Source organism: Brassica rapa, chromosome A07 (assembly GCF_000309985.2).
Source record: "Brassica rapa cultivar Chiifu-401-42 chromosome A07, CAAS_Brap_v3.01, whole genome shotgun sequence".
In the NCBI taxonomy this organism is placed as follows: Eukaryota; Viridiplantae; Streptophyta; class Magnoliopsida; order Brassicales; family Brassicaceae; genus Brassica; species Brassica rapa.
The window spans coordinates 6,058,776-6,074,200 of NC_024801.2; the positions used below are offsets into that span (position 1 = coordinate 6,058,776).

Consider the following 15,425-nt stretch of genomic DNA (forward strand, 5'->3'; position numbering starts at 1 on the left):
ATGTGAGCGGTTGTTTTGCTGGACGAGGGTGGGTATCGACCGATGTGGAGTGCACAGCGGCGAAGGATGTTGGAAACATGTTGGTGAACTTATGTGTTTCAAGTCTTTCATCCTACAAAGACATTTCTACTGCACGTTCTTTCCAATAATCCTCATCGTATTCCTCGGTATGTTCCTCATTAGGTGAAGTAATTACAGTGTCAACTGCAAAACTTTCATGGAAACCACTGTCTGCCCAACCGCCTATGGAATAATCATCATGTCCTCTCTTTCTTGGAGGTTGGAAGGCAAAATGTTGGTAACAATGTTTTGGTGAAGCGAAATGGTCAAGTGGGTGCATTACTTCGAGTGACGTGTTGTTGCGGTCATCGGTCACCATTGACACATTGGAATCGATCGATGAAAATGTTAGGGTGTCGATCGATTCTGAGTACTCCGTTTCGTACTCCGATTCATACTCTGCTCCACAATGGCATACGCCAATGAAGCCGAGTTCTTTCCCATAATCCACAGAATTAATGACCTTTCTCTTAGGTCGGATGGGGTCGTAGTGGATGTTTGGGTCTATGAGCGTTAGACACAATTTGTTCTTGTTCATGTCACATACGGCTCCTACTGTAGCTAGGAAAGATCTTCCAAGCAGAAGTGAAGAGTTCCAGTTAAGCTCGATGTCTAGGATAGGAAAGTCTACAGGGACAAGGGCATTACCAATCTGTACCTCCAGATCTCTTATGATACCTCCTGATCGTTTCTCTAAAAGATCCACGAAGGTGAAGGATTCTGTTGAGGGTTCGATGGTCAAACCAAGCTGGTCTGCCATGATCCTAGGGAGGATACTAACTGATGCTTCTGTGTCAAACATTGAATGGGGATTTTCAACACCCTTGACTACGCATGGTATTGCAAACTTCCCAGGATCACTCTTCTTCGTCAATGTGATCCTGTGTTTCATCTTCTCTCTGACTTGATGAAACATTCTCTTAATGTCCTCCTCGGTTACCTTTGTTTCTCTGAAGAACATCCACAACCGGTGTGTGAAGTAAGCTTCATCAAAAGGTTTTTCGATTGGGATTCTGAGGACTCGTTTAGTGAAACCATCCATCTCCTTATCGTTAGCTTCCCTCTTAAGGTTTTTAGGAATTTTCTCCTTTCTTTTCCTTAACCTTCACCCTTCAGATTCTTGTTCTTCTTGAACAGATTCTGGTGAATTATTTAAAGGGCTGGGTTTTGGTTCGGGTGGATTTGCTAATGGTTTAGGTGGTGGTCTGAGTGCGTTGATGTAATTATTATCGATTGAGGGTAACCGCACTCGGTATGTCACAGGTGCCTGTCGATCGATGGGAGGTGTGTTGTGACGATCGACGTCGGACTCACTCTGTCGATCGATGGTTGGCTTAACCGACCGATCGATTTTATCATAGAAAGGGGAGGGTGGGTGAGGATGCTTAGATGCGAATTCTTCATGAGTTAGAATTCGAACCGCATTGCATTCAGTCGATTTGGCAGACGACGTCGATCGATGACTGGAGTAATCCGTCCATCGATCTTCATCATGATCTGTCGATCGATGCGAGTTCATCGACATCGGTCGACACCATTGGGATCCGCCGAGACTCATGGAGCTTTCGATTTCGAAATCTCCTTCCTCAAGCTTTTCATTTCTCACCACTTGCCAGAAATCATCATCTATGATGGCATTTACGTGGTGTTTTCCTTTGTCGGCTCCTGCCTCTCTAGCGAAAGCTTCTTGCCTCTTTATAGTCTCGCCCGTCTGAATTACTTGGGTTTCAAGTTTTCTCACCTGAGTCCCTAAGGTCTCGATTTTGGTGTTCAGATTGTTGTAGGCAGAGTCTATCTTACCGTTGAAATCCACAGTGATTTGTTGTTGTCCCAACAGTACTCGATCAAGCATCTCTTCGATCTTGCTTTCCTGAGTCTGGGATGGTGGATTTTGGTAGTAAGAGTTCGAGTAGCTCTTGCTGTTGTTGAAGGGTTTTTGAAATTGTGAATTTTGGTTACTTATTTGGCCATTTCCAAAGAAGTTTCTGTTTCCGCCCTGGTTTCCAAATTTCTGGAATCCGGTACCTCCGATGTAATTCACATTTTCTTCTCCTTCGGTATCTGCTACTTCTCCTTCAGCTGAACAGACTTGCTTCCTAAGAAGCTCGTGCACGACATCTAACTTAGCTCTTACTTCGTCCATCTGTTCCTTCCCGATAGAGGCTACAGACTTCTTCCGTTCAGAGTCAGTGTTTTTGGTGCTGCTGCTGTTAGCAAGGTTTTCGATAAGTCTCACAGCTTCCAACGGATTCCGAGTAGTGAAGTTTCCTTCACTCGCAGTATCAAGGGCCATTTGATACTGTAAGGCGAGACCTCGGAAGAAAGTGCTTAGCAGCTGCACTTCGTTAAATCCATGGTGTGGACAGTCTCGCTGGAAGAACCTAAATCTAATCCACCCATCTTTGAAGGAGTCTCCAGCCTTCTGCGAGAATGTGGAAATTTTGTTCCGAAGTTCTTCAGCGCGCGCCTCATCGAAGAAGTTTCGTAAGAAAGCATTCTTGATGTCGCTCCAGGATGTTAAAGATCCTGTGGGTTGCTGCCTAAGCCAGTGCATCGCTTCTCCATTCAGCGTGTATCTGAGAAGATTGCACAGCAGGTAATCTTCAGGAACTCCTTCCATCCGAATAACAGCGATTAGATCCTCGAACCGTTCCAAATGGTCCATAGGATGCTCGTGCGGTAACCCAGAGTAGGGTATCTGCGACACGAGAGTGTAGTATTGAGGCTTCAGCTCGAAATTCTGCTTCTGGATCTCCAGAAGTCGAATAGCTGATTTGTTGGAATAGTACTCATCTGGGCGATGTAGTCGGCCAGTGGTTTCGATCGAGCGTCCTCATCTACAGGTTAAGCAGCTCCTGTAGCACCAGCATTAGGGATTACAGTTCCCTGAGCATCTATTTTCTGACGTGTTGCATTACGCAGATGACCGGCCTGGTCATACAGGTTTCCGTTCTCGTCCTGAGTTAGAATAATAATGTTTACCATTTTTGACGACACGGTATCGATCGACGTACGCGGTGTAGTATCGATCGTTGTCAAACGATTGGGATTGATCGACGATAATGGTCTTGTGTCGGTCGACGGTTGGTTGTGCGTATCGATCGACGACGAAGTGGTTGCGTCGAGCGATGTGGAACGTTGACCTCTACGGATGATGCGTTCCAAATGAGCAGGATCGTCTGAGAACAGCAAGTCGGAATGAGTTCGTCTTTTTCATTCTTCACTACAGTGATACCTCCCTTTTTGGGTACAACATGTACGGGGCTTACCCATTTGCTATCCGAAATAGGGTAAATAACTCCAACATCAAGGAGTTTTATAATTTCCTTTTTTACTACTTTCTTTAGATTCGGATTTAATCTCCTTTGCTGCTCTATTGACGTTTTAGCGTCATCTTCCAAGATGATTCGATGCATGCAAAGATCGGGAGAGATTCCAGGGATGTCATCGAGAGAATATCCGATCGCGTTCCTGTACTTGTGCAATTTATTTAGCAATAAAGCAAGTTCTCCACTAGTGAGATTGGCGTTGACGATAACAGGGTAGGACTGGTCATAAAGGTAAGCGTACTTATGACAGCTGGGTAGAGGTTTTAATTCTACCTTTGGTGCTTTATCCTTAGACCAATTTGATTGCGAGGGAGGTTGTCGATCGATGGTATCTTGTAGGTATTGATCGATGACAACTTCTGAGTCGTCATTTTCTTCTACGTTTGCAACTTCGATACTAGCGTCCATTAGTCGCATGTAATCGTCTGTCCTATCTGATATGCTGAAAATTTCATTTTCCACGTGGTTAAGGGTGTCTTCTAAGGGGTTGTCTGAAAACATGTTTATGAAAGAGTCTTTTTCATCCTCAGAAACTTTTTCGACGTAGAAGGCCTGGTCATCTATTAGGGGTCGCTTAATCAGTTTTTCCATATCAAAAGTCATCGAGATATCCCCTATGTTCAAATTAATTCATCCTTCTTTGACGTCAATGATTGCTTAGCTATGAATGGCCAACCCAGAATGAGGGGGTCTTTGGGTTCTTGTCTGTATTTTAACACAACAAAATCCGTAGGCACGATGCAATCATTAATCTTTATGGGAACATCTTCGAGAATTCTTTCGGGTACCCTGATAGATCTATCAGCTAAAACCAGGGTGATCGGAGTTGGCATAAACTCTTTATATCCTAAAGTTACTGCAACAGAGTAAGGCATAAGGTTCACGCTAGAGCCGAGGTCACATAATGATCTAGGAAAACGCGTGTTTTCTATTTTACAATCTAGGACGAAACTACCAGGATCTGGTCTTTTTGTTGGAGTTTCTCCTCTAATCATAGCGCTTACTTCTTCTGAAATCATCATCACGCTATGTTCTGAAATTGGGTAGTTTGGAGATGTCATGTCCTTTATATACTTCTTAATCGAAGGTGCTATCTTTATAGCATCACTAAGGGACATCTCAACAGAAATCTTATCTAAGGCTTTCTTGCAGATCGCGTTTTCTAATGATTTCTTAGTTTGCTTTTTAGGAGGAAAAGGGGGAAAAGTTCTATAGACTCTTTCAATTATGGGTTCGGGTTGAGTAGACCGTCGATCGACTGGTTTTTCGTCCTCAATCTTCGTATCTTCTTCAAATTCTAAATCTATTGCCTTTTCCTTAGCCTTTTCAGCGGTGGTTTTCCGATTCTCTTGAGATGGATTTGGATCAAGATCGTTAAAAAGAATAGGATGAGAATTGCTTTTGCCGGTTTTGTCAGTGTTGTCAGGTTTTCCAACATCTGTGTTATTCCTCGTATCTGCTGCGAGGTTTTTCCCAATGCGCAATATTACGGCACTGACTTGACGTCTCGGGTTTAAATTAGTTCTCCCGGGAAGACATCCTGCATCTCTTTTTATGGCAAGTGCAATCTCAGCTACTTGACCTTCTAATTTTTGGATTAGTTCTCCCAAAGAATCTGCTTTCTCCATTAATTCTCCGTAAACCATATTTATTTTCCCGTAAAACTCCGATTTTGTCTTACGGTTGCCAGTAAGAGCTTGTCTGATATTGAATCTCTCTCTTTCGGTACGTGATTTTACAGCAGTGTCATAATCTTGGGTAAAGCTATCGACATTAAGCACATAGTAGGGATCAGAACAGTTCGTTCCTTCATCCAAATAATCATTGGTGTCAGACAAAGCGTCGTCGTCGATCTGGGCTATATCAGATCGGTGTTTGTTTTGAAAAAAGGAATGAAGGGACTTAAGGGAATTCTTAATTTCTATCAAATCAGAATTGTCTTTTGGACTTGTGGAATTTTCTATCTCTTCATCCATCCTTTCATTGGATCTTCTCGTTGTCATATTCTTGATAAGGCGTCTAGCTTCTTCGGGATTCCTAGTGATGAAATTTCCATCACTCGCTGTATCGAGTGTGTTTTTTTAGCTCAAGTTAACACCTCCATAAAAGATGTTAAGAAGTTGTGGTTCTGAATAACCATGATGGGGACATTCAAGTTCATAGGCTCTGAATCTTCCCCAGGTGTTTTTAAACGATTCGCGTGGACCTTGGCGAAATGTAGAAATTTGCTTTCTTACTTCCCAGTAGCGTTCATCAGTGAAAAATTCTCTAAGGAAGGCACTTCTAATCTCTTCCCAACAAGTGAGTGATCCTGCTGCTAAACAGTTTAACCACCTGAGGGCTTCTCCTTCTAGGGAGAATGAGAATAGTTTGCAACGGTCATATTCATCTAGTATTAATTCTTCCAAAGTTTCAATGTGATCTTGTGGGTGCTCTGGGAGGGATCCACGTAATGGGTTTTGACGAACCATACGGAAGTAATATGCGTTAAACTTAGATTTCTTGGTATCGTCTCCTGGTATTTTGAGAGCGGACCTATTGGAATAGGTCCTACCAGGATCAAGGTAGTCTTGCATGGACAAATTTATATCTTCACCTTCAGTTAAGGTGGAATTTTCCTTAACAGGGATTTCAGTCTCCTGTTCAGTTTGGCTAGCTTCATTGCTCGTTTGACCATTTAGTTCAGTTTGGACTACTTTCTCATTAGCGGGCTTGGTAAGATAAAACTTACCTGCTTCCGGCTGGGTGGTATTGATCGATGTTGGCAGCTCCGTATCGGTCGATTTTTCTGACTCAATGTCGCTCGATGGAAACATGTCTCCGTCGATCGATGGTTGGTCGCGCTCTGTGTTCTCCATTCTTTGTGTCTGCGTAACAGATTAAGAAAGAAAACTTTAGCAAGTTTTTCGTAACAAGTCTATACTAAATTCTAAATTAAATCTAATGGTAATAAGAAAGAGTCCCCGGCAACGGCACCAAATTTGATATCACTCAAATTACCATAAAGAGTGTTACTCTCATCAAAAGAGGTTCAGATGTAGTACTTAGGGATCAAATCCACAGAGACTCTAGGATTACTCAACAGACTTAAATAATTAGAAAAGAAAATAGACTGAGAGGTTTTAGTAGTTTTAAAAGCAGTAAATGATAAATACAAAACAATAGTGAAACGATAGATTGAATTGAAGTGGTTTCAAGAATGGGAAAGCAGCTAGATTCAGGTAAATCTCAGGTATGAAATGCATGCACTTAGTTTAGACTAAAGGGTTTGATGGTTTTTGAACTAAACAATGATTTAACCGGATAGGTTATCTTCGCTAGATCTCGGATCTCAACTGTCGTATTTTAATCTCGAGAGAGTGTCGATCATTGTGACTTGATGTAAATCGACCGTTACACCTTTGTAACGATCGACCGACAGAACGATAGTTGCGTCGATCGATGGTTATTCTAGCGAGCTTTGCGAACGGGTTTAACTTGTTCTCTAACCTTCTCAGACCAACTGTCGTTGCGTCTAAGTTAGTTAGATCACGCAAGTGGGTTCAGGTATTGAGGGGAAACGGTTAGTTGGACTCAATTAATCCTAAGATCTAAAATGAAGGTGATCAATCTCAATTTTAGCATTAAGTTCACAAGCAATGAAAGATCAATCAAAACACATTTTTAAATAGTCATATTAGCAGTACATAATTTCAACCATGGCAAGAAACCTAAATCTAACAGTTGGTTTACTCAAACATATTCATGAGAGACAAAGTCATGATGATGTGAAATAAACTCAAATGAAACATAGAACACAAATAGATAGAGTAATAGAAGTAAAGGAGTTCAAGATCTTCTCTATTTTGCAGTCTCAGATCTATCTCTCCAATCCTAAGCTCTTCTAATGGTAGCCAAAATGCTCATTCTCCAAACTAGGTCTTTTTGCAAGTGTCTCCTAAAATGATACAAAACCCTAGTACATATAGCCTAACAGGCGGCTTGGGACTTAAGTTGCAAATAATAGATCTTTTGGGAAATGAAATCTTTTAATTCGCGATCACACTTGTGTGACTGGGCATCGATCAATGCACATGTGTGTTTGTCGATCGATGATATGTGATTATGATCGACCGATGTTGCTCTTCAAGCGTCGATCGATTCTCCTTACATAAAAGCATTCCAAAATGTCCCAAAAGTATCATTTCTTTCCATCAGGTGAATAAACCTGCAATTGCTTTGAAAAGACTCTAAAACATGATTAATACATCTTAAAACTCTTATATACCATGTATAAAAACGGGTGAAAATCATGGTATATCAGCCACCAACGGCCAGTCCCAATAAACACAAACGCGGCCATCTTGGCCCACACAAATTTCAAACACACAATAAAGGCCATACTCGGCCGAGAATATATAATAATGGCCAGACACGGCCAGAACATAAGATAAGGGGAAACCCGTTCCCATCAGACACCACTTACACCTTCAAGGATCGAGAACGCAGTTTCCAGACATGGAGGCTCCAAACGTGCTTATTGGTCGATCCTGTAAGATCCGATCCTGGATTCGTCAATCCAACCAGACCGCAGCTTACTTAATCATTTCATTCAGTTAGATCACTTTACTTCCGATTCCATATGTAATATTTTTCTAAGTATTTTTCAGAGTTCTGAGGTTCATTCAATCATAATTAGACAATCAGATTCAAGTAAAGCAAATTCTTATTTTATAGATACTTAAACAAGATCCATACAACATCCATTCATTCTTAATACATAAGTTGCATACTAGGCTATCATAAGATCACAAGCACAATAGGTTATCAGTATTTCACATCTATCAACAAGCACCCAATCACCACACATCTTCCCACGACTGGAGTCCTCACAGTTCCTTTCCTTTACCACGGTCCAAGTCTGTACCTGAAACCACAAACACAACACACAACACAAGGATCTATCATTGCATGGCTGGTTCCTTAACTAATCATCAAACTACACTTCAGGCCCCAATCTGGCCGATTTTTAAAGTGATCTAAAAATTAATTAAAATTCACTAAAGCTCATGATAAATCCCAACTAAGAGATTTCCATAATCAGAATCCAAGGAATCGACCATCAGGACGGCTCGGTAAACACTCGGACCCGGCCACACTGGTCTGGACCGGAACACTCCGCCAAGCTGAAGTGAGCTGATCACCAGCTGTCCCCAGCTGAGTGAGCTAGTCCATCAGCTCCCATGAGCTGAACAAAACTGAGTGAGCTGACACTACACTCTATTGAGCTGGTTTCATACTCTATTGAGCAGATTAAGCTTGACCCGGGCCTTTCCCAGCTACCGGATCACTCGCCCAGCTCTATTTAACTTGTCTCCATCGTATCCAGGTTAAGTCTCAGCTGTCTGACGTCCTTAACCATCTATTCGGGCCATGGTACGCTTGTCTCAAGGTCAGATGACCTGTTCAGCACATTGCCTCGCACCACAGCCCGTCTGGATGATCCTATCTAGGATCGGGGACATGACAGATCCACCTCTTCATCCTCGCCCGCAACATCAATCACAACCTCCTCCATATCAGGCGAGACCGGGACTGGATCCCAGAATCCTCAGATCCTTGCCTTGATTAGAGGGATCAGGTTCTCATCATGAGCATAGTCGTTCATACCACCATTCATGGTGGACATCTCGTCATCAAAGTCGAAGTCATCCCTTTGCGCCTTCCACAACGACCCGACAGAACCTCGACACTCACGAAAATCGAGTGCGCCTACTAGAGACGGCCATACTCAACCGCAAATTGAGAAGCACGGTTCCCCATCACAGCAGCAACCTCTCTCCTGCCCCGTCTCTCCGCTCTGCGAATAGCCTTGGAGTGGTCGTGACCAGCCTTCAGCTCTCGTTCCACGGCCTCGCTCTGCACCCGGGCGAGGGTCTTCCCCGCCTTCTCCGCTTTGAAACGGTAAACCATCGCCTCATGAGTCCTTGCCTTAAGGGCCGAGCTGATCATGTTCACTCCCTAAAAAAAACCATCAATAAGAGTCTCGAAAATAAAATAGTCCAGATTCAAGATAGTCAAAAACAAAGGAAACTAACCCATTAATTAAGCGTGATCCTTCTGAAACGACTTTTGATCTCTCGGGTATGTCCTACAGGTGCAGGTAAGTCAAAATTCGAAGGAAGCCCGTCAAGGAACGCATCGAAATTCCTGTGTGGAAAGGGGACCTCACTTGTGCCGCTCCCATCACCATAAGGAAGGTTCGGAACCCATCTAGGCAGCATGAAATCATCCACGGGAAAGTCAAAATCTTCGAGATCAATGCCTTTGTCCTTTGACTGCTTAGTTGTTCCCCTTTTCGTGGGAACGCTGCGAGGAACAGAATCATCCGAATCCGTGCTGGGTTCTTCGGCCACTTGGACACCAGGGCCAGCATGATGACACCTCAACGCGCTGCAAACCCTTTGCGGCGTGAAGAACTTCCAGTAAAATGGACTGTTCCGCAGAAGGTCCCGCATGATAACCGTGTCACTAGGAAACGTGATGCTTCCGGCTGGGTGGTATTGATCGATGTTGGCAGCTCCGTATCGGTCGATTTTTCTGACTCAATGTCGCTCGATGGAAACATGTCTCCGTCGATCGATGGTTGGTCGCGCTCTGTGTTCTCCATTCTTTGTGTCTGCGTAACAGATTAAGAAAGAAAACTTTAGCAAGTTTTTCGTAACAAGTCTATACTAAATTCTAAATTAAATCTAATGGTAATAAGAAAGAGTCCCCGGCAACGGCACCAAATTTGATATCACTCAAATTACCATAAAGAGTGTTACTCTCATCAAAAGAGGTTCAGATGTAGTACTTAGGGATCAAATCCACAGAGACTCTAGGATTACTCAACAGACTTAAATAATTAGAAAAGAAAATAGACTAAGAGGTTTTAGTAGTTTTAAAAGCAGTAAATGATAAATACAAAACAATAGTGAAACGATAGATTGAATTGAAGTGGTTTCAAGAATGGGAAAGCAGCTAGATTCAGGTAAATCTCAGGTATGAAATGCATGCACTTAGTTTAGACTAAAGGGTTTGATGGTTTTTGAACTAAACAATGATTTAACCGGATAGGTTATCTTCGCTAGATCTCAGATCTCAACTGTCGTATTTTAATCTCGAGAGAGTGTCGATCAATGTGACTTGATGTACATCAACCGTTACACCTTTGTAACGATCGACCGACAGAACGATAGTTGCGTCGATCGATGGTTATTCTAGCGAGCTTTGCGAACGGGTTTAACTTGTTCTCTAACCTTCTCAGACCAACTGTCGTTGCGCCTAAGTTAGTTAGATCACGCAAGTGGGTTCAGGTATTGAGGGGAAACGGTTAGTTGGACTCAATTAATCCTAAGATCTAAAATGAAGGTGATCAATCTCAATTTTAGCATTAAGTTCACAAGCAATGAAAGATCAATCAAAACACATTTTTAAATAGTCATATTAGCAGTACATAATTTCAACCATGGCAAGAAACCTAAATCTAACAGTTGGTTTACTCAAACATATTCATGAGAGACAAAGTCATGATGATGTGAAATAAACTCAAATGAAACATAGAACACAAATAGATAGAGTAATAGAAGTAAAGGAGTTCAAGATCTTCTCTATTTTGCAGTCTCAGATCTATCTCTCCAATCCTAAGCTCTTCTAATGGTAGCCAAAATGCTCATTCTCCAAACTAGGTCTTTTTGCAAGTGTCTCCTAAAATGATACAAAACCCTAGTACATATAGCCTAACAGGCGGCTTGGGACTTAAGTTGCAAATAATAGATCTTTTGGGAAATGAAATCTTTTAATTCGCGATCACACTTGTGTGACTGGGCATCGATCAATGCACATGTGTGTTTGTCGATCGATGATATGTGATTATGATCGACCGATGTTGCTCTTCAAGCGTCGATCGATTCTCCTTACATAAAAGCATTCCAAAATGTCCCAAAAGTATCATTTCTTTCCATCAGGTGAATAAACCTGCAATTGCTTTGAAAAGACTCTAAAACATGATTAATACATCTTAAAACTCTTATATACCATGTATAAAAACGGGTGAAAATCATGGTATATCAGCCACCAACGGCCAGTCCCAATAAACACAAACGCGGCCATCTTGGCCCACACAAATTTCAAACACACAATAAAGGCCATACTCGGCCGAGAATATATAATAATGGCCAGACACGGCCAGAACATAAGATAAGGGGAAACCCGTTCCCATCAGACACCACTTACACCTTCAAGGATCGAGAACGCAGTTTCCAGACATGGAGGCTCCAAACGTGCTTATTGGTCGATCCTGTAAGATCCGATCCTGGATTCGTCAATCCAACCAGACCGCAGCTTACTTAATCATTTCATTCAGTTAGATCACTTTACTTCCGATTCCATATGTAATATTTTTCTAAGTATTTTTCAGAGTTCTGAGGTTCATTCAATCATAATTAGACAATCAGATTCAAGTAAAGCAAATTCTTATTTTATAGATACTTAAACAAGATCCATACAACATCCATTCGTTCTTAATACATAAGTTGCATACTAGGCTATCATAAGATCACAAGCACAATAGGTTATCAGTATTTCACATCTATCAACAAGCACCCAATCACCACACATCTTCCCACGACTGGAGTCCTCACAGTTCCTTTCCTTTACCACGGTCCAAGTCTGTACCTGAAACCACAAACACAACACACAACACAAGGATCTATCATTGCATGGCTGGTTCCTTAACTAATCATCAAACTACACTTCAGGCCCCAATCTGGCCGATTTTTAAAGTGATCTAAAAATTAATTAAAATTCACTAAAGCTCATGATAAATCCCAACTAAGAGATTTCCATAATCAGAATCCAAGGAATCGACCATCAGGACGGCTCGGTAACCACTCGGACCCGGCCACACTGGTCTGGACCGGAACACTCCGCCAAGCTGAAGTGAGCTGATCACCAGCTGTCCCCAGCTGAGTGAGCTAGTCCATCAGCTCCCATGAGCTGAACAAAACTGAGTGAGCTGACACTACACTCTATTGAGCTGGTTCCATACTCTATTGAGCAGATTAAGCTTGACCCGGGCCTTTCCCAGCTACCGGATCACTCGCCCAGCTCTATTTAACTTGTCTCCATCGTATCCAGGTTAAGTCTCAGCTGTCTGACGTCCTTAACCATCTATTCGGGCCATGGTACGCTTGTCTCAAGGTCAGATGACCTGTTCAGCACATTGCCTCGCACCACAGCCCGTCTGGATGATCCTATCTAGGATCGGGGACATGACAGATCCACCTCTTCATCCTCGCCCGCAACATCAATCACAACCTCCTCCATATCAGGCGAGACCGGGACTGGATCCCAGAATCCTCAGATCCTTGCCTTGATTAGAGGGATCAGGTTCTCATCATGAGCATAGTCGTTCATACCACCATTCATGGTGGACATCTCGTCATCAAAGTCGAAGTCATCCCTTTGCGCCTTCCACAACGACCCGACAGAACCTCGACACTCACGAAAATCGAGTGCGCCTACTAGAGACGGCCATACTCAACCGCAAATTGAGAAGCACGGTTCCCCATCACAGCAGCAACCTCTCTCCTGCCCCGTCTCTCCGCTCTGCGAATAGCCTTGGAGTGGTCGTGACCAGCCTTCAGCTCTCGTTCCACGGCCTCGCTCTGCACCCGGGCGAGGGTCTTCCCCGCCTTCTCCGCTTTGAAACGGTAAACCATCGCCTCATGAGTCCTTGCCTTAAGGGCCGAGCTGATCATGTTCACTCCCTAAAAAAAACCATCAATAAGAGTCTCGAAAATAAAATAGTCCAGATTCAAGATAGTCAAAAACAAAGGAAACTAACCCATTAATTAAGCGTGATCCTTCTGAAACGACTTTTGATCTCTCGGGTATGTCCTACAGGTGCAGGTAAGTCAAAATTCGAAGAATGGGAAAGCAGCTAGATTCAGGTAAATCTCAGGTATGAAATGCATGCACTTAGTTTAGACTAAAGGGTTTGATGGTTTTTGAACTAAACAATGATTTAACCGGATAGGTTATCTTCGCTAGATCTCAGATCTCAACTGTCGTATTTTAATCTCGAGAGAGTGTCGATCAATGTGACTTGATGTACATCAACCGTTACACCTTTGTAACGATCGACCGACAGAACGATAGTTGCGTCGATCGATGGTTATTCTAGCGAGCTTTGCGAACGGGTTTAACTTGTTCTCTAACCTTCTCAGACCAACTGTCGTTGCGCCTAAGTTAGTTAGATCACGCAAGTGGGTTCAGGTATTGAGGGGAAACGGTTAGTTGGACTCAATTAATCCTAAGATCTAAAATGAAGGTGATCAATCTCAATTTTAGCATTAAGTTCACAAGCAATGAAAGATCAATCAAAACACATTTTTAAATAGTCATATTAGCAGTACATAATTTCAACCATGGCAAGAAACCTAAATCTAACAGTTGGTTTACTCAAACATATTCATGAGAGACAAAGTCATGATGATGTGAAATAAACTCAAATGAAACATAGAACACAAATAGATAGAGTAATAGAAGTAAAGGAGTTCAAGATCTTCTCTATTTTGCAGTCTCAGATCTATCTCTCCAATCCTAAGCTCTTCTAATGGTAGCCAAAATGCTCATTCTCCAAACTAGGTCTTTTTGCAAGTGTCTCCTAAAATGATACAAAACCCTAGTACATATAGCCTAACAGGCGGCTTGGGACTTAAGTTGCAAATAATAGATCTTTTGGGAAATGAAATCTTTTAATTCGCGATCACACTTGTGTGACTGGGCATCGATCAATGCACATGTGTGTTTGTCGATCGATGATATGTGATTATGATCGACCGATGTTGCTCTTCAAGCGTCGATCGATTCTCCTTACATAAAAGCATTCCAAAATGTCCCAAAAGTATCATTTCTTTCCATCAGGTGAATAAACCTGCAATTGCTTTGAAAAGACTCTAAAACATGATTAATACATCTTAAAACTCTTATATACCATGTATAAAAACGGGTGAAAATCATGGTATATCAGCCACCAACGGCCAGTCCCAATAAACACAAACGCGGCCATCTTGGCCCACACAAATTTCAAACACACAATAAAGGCCATACTCGGCCGAGAATATATAATAATGGCCAGACACGGCCAGAACATAAGATAAGGGGAAACCCGTTCCCATCAGACACCACTTACACCTTCAAGGATCGAGAACGCAGTTTCCAGACATGGAGGCTCCAAACGTGCTTATTGGTCGATCCTGTAAGATCCGATCCTGGATTCGTCAATCCAACCAGACCGCAGCTTACTTAATCATTTCATTCAGTTAGATCACTTTACTTCCGATTCCATATGTAATATTTTTCTAAGTATTTTTCAGAGTTCTGAGGTTCATTCAATCATAATTAGACAATCAGATTCAAGTAAAGCAAATTCTTATTTTATAGATACTTAAACAAGATCCATACAACATCCATTCGTTCTTAATACATAAGTTGCATACTAGGCTATCATAAGATCACAAGCACAATAGGTTATCAGTATTTCACATCTATCAACAAGCACCCAATCACCACACATCTTCCCACGACTGGAGTCCTCACAGTTCCTTTCCTTTACCACGGTCCAAGTCTGTACCTGAAACCACAAACACAACACACAACACAAGGATCTATCATTGCATGGCTGGTTCCTTAACTAATCATCAAACTACACTTCAGGCCCCAATCTGGCCGATTTTTAAAGTGATCTAAAAATTAATTAAAATTCACTAAAGCTCATGATAAATCCCAACTAAGAGATTTCCATAATCAGAATCCAAGGAATCGACCATCAGGACGGCTCGGTAACCACTCGGACCCGGCCACACTGGTCTGGACCGGAACACTCCGCCAAGCTGAAGTGAGCTGATCACCAGCTGTCCCCAGCTGAGTGAGCTAGTCCATCAGCTCCCATGAGCTGAACAAAACTGAGTGAGCTGACACTACACTCTATTGAGCTGGTTCCATACTCTA

The 15,425-nt window shown here is 42.4% G+C and overlaps 1 non-coding gene across 1 annotated transcript; it reads left to right on the forward strand.

The window, feature by feature from the left end:
* The first annotated feature begins 2,408 nt into the window (after nucleotides 1–2,408).
* On the forward strand, nucleotides 2,409–2,515 carry LOC117126986. The gene has a single exon (XR_004449747.1). It is a non-coding gene; the product is annotated as a small nucleolar RNA R71 (small nucleolar RNA).
* The last annotated feature ends 12,910 nt before the right edge of the window (nucleotides 2,516–15,425 follow it).